The 5,258-nt window shown below is 31.7% G+C and overlaps 1 long non-coding RNA gene and 1 other non-coding gene across 2 annotated transcripts; both read right to left on the minus strand.

Moving 5' to 3' along the window:
* Positions 1-940: 940 nt before the first annotated feature.
* On the minus strand, positions 941-4,482 carry LOC117684159 (uncharacterized). Its single transcript, XR_010707321.1, has 3 exons — positions 4,358-4,482; positions 4,039-4,213; positions 941-1,083 (listed from the first exon to the last, which is right to left on the minus strand). It is a non-coding gene; the product is annotated as an uncharacterized protein (transcript).
* A 103-nt stretch (positions 4,483-4,585) lies between these two features.
* LOC136270297 (uncharacterized) lies at positions 4,586-5,214 on the minus strand. Its single transcript, XR_010708057.1, has 2 exons — positions 4,859-5,214; positions 4,586-4,768 (listed from the first exon to the last, which is right to left on the minus strand). It is a non-coding gene; the product is annotated as an uncharacterized lncRNA (long non-coding RNA).
* Positions 5,215-5,258: the final 44 nt, after the last annotated feature.

Consider the following 5,258-nt stretch of genomic DNA (forward strand, 5'->3'; position numbering starts at 1 on the left):
ATATTAAAACAATTTACCATATGATATCAATTTATTTGTAAATGTATTATCGCTATGACCATTGTATATACTGTGCATATTATCATTAGGAGGGGAACATTGTAGTTGAAAGAACTTATTTCCAATCTTTATTTGTAATTTACGCAATAAAATATGTTAAAATCAATCGAGGATTTTTTTGGGACAGAGTATATATTTATTTCTTGGAGAATATAAAAATATACAAATGTTAGAGCAAAAATATTTTCATTTAAAAAAAAATGGCAAAAGAATGTCTCTAAATACACTTATCTACCAGAAACTGCAGAATGCAAATTAGCGATCATTTTAAGCTCTGTGCAAGTCCTAAGCCATCGTTATATATTATTTTTGGGTACATTCGCCAGCTTTTAAAGACCTATATTACCCGCAACTAAATTCATAAAATTCAGCACGCGTAAAATCTGGATGTTTTCGGAGTTACCTTCCCTATTAAAGAGTTTCACAAAATTAATTTTTTTTTTTGCATACTGTTTTCATGTACTCGAAATATAACACTCTATCATATGGAAATGAAATTCAAAAAAATATTTTCAAGATATGTATACCGCTTAATATACCTAGAAAATCCCTACCCTTCATGCTTTTTTTCCGAGAAAACACCTTGGATTTCATATGCCACTGTGTTTAGCTACATAGCATGGCTGATTGGTCAGCAAATTAACCATCAGATCCTTCTAAAACTTTTAAGATGTGAATTTTCAAGCTATAAACTATAATATAGTTAAGAAAATATTAAAATATTAAAGCCATTTGAATTTGGATACTATCCTATATTTTTATATTGAGTTTTTAAAAAAAATCAATACAGTCTAAAAATGGCCACGGCCATTGAAACCTCTTAAAATCAGTGAAAAAAGGGGAAAGTTCAAACCATGTAAAATAAAGATTATACCGTGTTTGAAAGACCCGAAGAATGGTTTTCATGGATGGTCGGTCAATTTTTTGATGAAGAAGGCACGGTCTAGTGATTTCTCGATAAAACCAATCCGGGCATTTTACTGGTTTTTCTGGAATGTATCCCTCGATCAAATGCTGAAGAATCTAAAATAAATATGATCCTTAAATTGGCTGGCATGAATCTAGGTATTACCTAGAAAAATAACATCTTCTCATATTTAAGATATCGCTTGCTTGTGACACGTTGCTTCATTTGATTCCTTTAGTGAATTATTACGGGCCGCCGGAAGGCGGTCCGTTATTTGATATACATTTAAATATTGTTACTGCGTTTCTGCGGGATACTTCTTTTTTAATAGAATTAATATTATGCTTCTTTTTATGAATTAAAAATAAATTTGCATGTAGAAATATGTTTTATGCCTTTTTAAAAAATATCACATATTTTTTGTTTTATTAGTAAATGAAAAATAGGTCATACTTAGTAGACTGTCGTACTTGGCGCGTTTTTATCGAGACTAATCATTTCGGAAAATTTCGGAGTTCTTCATTCTTTTCAAAATAATGCATCGGGATCATTCATTTTTCTCACCAGAGGTCGTGCTACACAAGCTGTAAGCGGAGCTTTTGTAGCGGGACATACTAAAGACCTGAAATACTAAAGACCTGAATGTCATTAAATTTTATTCAAATGATATATTTAAATTTCTATGTGCCGTGTCTAATACAATGACTTTGTATGTGTATTTATTATATTTCCATGTAAAATAAGTAGAAAATATCATGAAATGACATACATATCAATTATTTACGCAAAAATATGACATAAATGAAATTTTTAATTGACTGGAAAATTTGAACTAATCCATTTTTATCTTATTATGTGGTCCCTTGAAATCATATAAACTAATGCATTAAGTTTTAATTCAATACAATGCAACCACAAAAAACCAAAATGGTTTGAAATACATAATCTCCAAGAGAAAAATGATGAGTTGAACTTTGTATTAGAGTAATGTACAAATCAATGTGTTTTCCATTACTTCATACTATGGCAATGATCATAAAATTACCGTTAAAAATGCTTTCAGTAACGAACTCGATTCTTTATGATAATAGTAAAATGTTAAACTTCAAAACAAGTTGCTGAAAGTATATTAAAATTTACCATAAAAGTTAGTACAACCACTTATATTTTCTTCTTTGTAGTGTGTTTTATGTAAACGACCAATGATTCATTCATTAATTATATTTTTTGCGGCCCATTTGACGCTTACGTCAATATGATTTCATGTTTTTACTATGTACAAGGGATGTCCAAAACGTTCATGGAGACATTTAATTTCACTCTTAATAACGAGGCCATTTTCAGTATTATACATGTAAGTATTATAATATTTTAGTATCAACTATAATAAAGTACATGTTTAAAAATCAGAGTAATTCATCTTCTTATATTGGAGTTATCATTGTATAAACTTTGCCTATACAGGCCGCAAGGCCCTCTCTGACGTTGAGCTATACACAGACGTTTTTATAACGTCGATCGTGATCCTTGGTTTACCTGAGAGTACTATGCCGCTATCACCGTCTGGCCAGAGGGTACAATCGCACACTTCATCACTAAATCGCTTTTGCCACTTGTAGATAAGTGATCTCAAAATATTTCGATGCTTGACTGTTTTTCTTCCATCATTTGTTTTGTTTCTATCTATTTTAGTCGACACATAATATGATGGCGAGGTGTTCAATGCGGTCAGCCAACGTCGTTTTTCTCGAGTTTTTAAAGAGATGTTCTTGCCGTAATATTTTTTTTTATACTTTTATGTTCATTTAGTAACTGCTTCTAACGACGTTCACACGTGAATATTGTGATGTTTTGACATGTTTATTAAAATGTACATATTCCTATCTAAAACCTCAATTACGAACTTTTGAGGATTTTTACACTTGGCCGCGCGTACTTTCAATGATAAGGATGTAAACATTTCTTGAACTGGCTTGGTTGTAGAGAGGACACCAGTGAACCCTCTTCATATTTTTTCAGATATTTAAATCGTCAAAATAAGTCTGTAGGTGCGCATTTCGACAGCTGTTTAAAATGGCATTGCCTTGTTCTTGTATGCATAATTTGCATACAAAACAACATGTAGAATCTCATAATTATTGCTTTTATACCCTCTGGCAACAGGTTTGGTCAGTTTCGGGCAGAAACATGCCAGTTCAAGAAATGTTTACATTCTAATCATCAAATACACAAGATGGCCGCACATCCCCCTTAATATAGTTAAGTATTAGTTTAACTTTAGAAAAAACATCCAAAACCACTCTAGTTCGATTTGGAATTTTATGACAAAATTTTCAGCATACCCATTTAAAATGACAAAAACGCGATTGTCTACGAAAATATTGGACAATTATCGTTTAACCAAACAATCGTCAAATTAGAGAAATACCCCTACTTCAAAAGGAAGGTGTCCCCAGATTACAGGAAATAAGAATTCAATCATCAGAAAAAATCTTGTAATTTCTTGATAAAACTGGATCCCTCTTTTCCAATTTGGTCGTGATAGTTTCTTTAAACGAAGATGGATGACATAGTGATTGTCCCTGGAAATTCTCAATACTTCCTTCCTTATATGTTCATTTCACAAATGACTCTAACCCACAGGAATAATGGTTAAAATTTCTGTGTATTATTTTTTTCCGTAATAATATCCACGTTCATTACTGTCTATATTAGTTTACATTCAATGTATATCCCCCTTATGTATGCATTGGAAATCTTCGACGTTCACTTTCCTAAAAACATGTAATAACCTATTCACGGCGCAGGAGTACAAATACAAACATCATCAGACATTTTGAAGATATTCATCATAGTAAGATTAAATGAAAGGTTCAAACTTACATAACCAATTTGATACGGCTTAATTAAATACTGTACAATATAATCGTTAAATCATATCTTCAATGTATTCGATAATAAAAATTTTTTTTACTTTTTTTTCATATCTTAATTTAAAAAAAGATAAAAAAAAAATTAAACATAATATAGATATAAAACAAATTTCAACCATCCGTGCAAAAATAACGTACATTTTCCGACTGTTGATAGTTAAACGGGATACATGACAACTCTCGTTCCTCATCTTGATCATACACGACCCCCTCTTGTCCAAAAGCTGTCATCACTTCCCATGTGACCATGCCAAATGCGTACACATCACTTTCTTTAGAATACAGACCGGCTTTGATTGTTTCAATAGGAAGCCTAAATATTACAAACATAAACGTCAATGCCACTTTTATCCAACAATAAATGATTAAAAGAACATGTATATTATTTATGTAGTTGACCTATTCTAAAGATAGAACGTTTCGATTTTCTTGTATAACACAAACTCTACAAACTCACCATTGAACACCTTCCATTTCCTCCCGATTGTCAACCTGCATTTGTTCTAGATGTGCATTAAACTCGGAGGAAACTATCATGCGGTATTTACCGAATTTTGGTATAACAATCGATTGTTTTTTTTTCCTACAAAATAAACAATTTACTTTCATGAATGGAGCAGCAGTATGGAAAACGATTGCAACAAAAAGAATGCCTTCAATAAATGATCTTTTTCATTAGACTAACTTTAGTATGCAAAATCCAAACATTTTTTGCCCTAAGACATCGAAATATCCATCCCGCTGAATGAAAAGAGTCCACGTGATAGGCTAATTCATACAGAAGCTCTATGTATGGATGAATTGTCTCACCGCGGCCTTTGTGAAGAACTACATCCAGAAGATGAGTTGACTTCGGGAATGTGTAATGCTGTTTAGAAAATTTATAACCCATCAAAAGAATAAATAAATATTTCATTGGCTTAAAAAATAGGTCGTTGCACAACCCGAAAAGCTCTACCAGTTGTTGCTCATTTGTTGATGCACTGCTTTTATTTGGTGGCCATGGCTCTACACACATCTTACTGCTGTCAATTTTCTTCAGTTTACTGTACGTAAACTTAAGGAAATCTTCAGTAAGTCTCTCTGTCACCTTAATTTGGTTAATGGAGTCCTAATAATAAAAAAGTCGCTGATATAAAGTCAAATAATATCAACAAAAATGTTGATGACAAGTACAAATGTGTGTTCAGACACATTATTCTATCTAATTTTACCACATATTCAATTTTGCAGTTTTCATAAGAGGAAATTTCCATAAGTTCTAATCCTTTTTGTTCTTTTAGTCTTCTGTTATGTTCTGCTACTCCCAGTGCAAATGCAAGAATGGGATCTTCAATGTATACATTAATTATTTAATA

The sequence above is a fragment of the Magallana gigas genome, chromosome 7 (assembly GCF_963853765.1).
Source record: "Magallana gigas chromosome 7, xbMagGiga1.1, whole genome shotgun sequence".
In the NCBI taxonomy this organism is placed as follows: domain Eukaryota; kingdom Metazoa; phylum Mollusca; class Bivalvia; order Ostreida; family Ostreidae; genus Magallana; species Magallana gigas.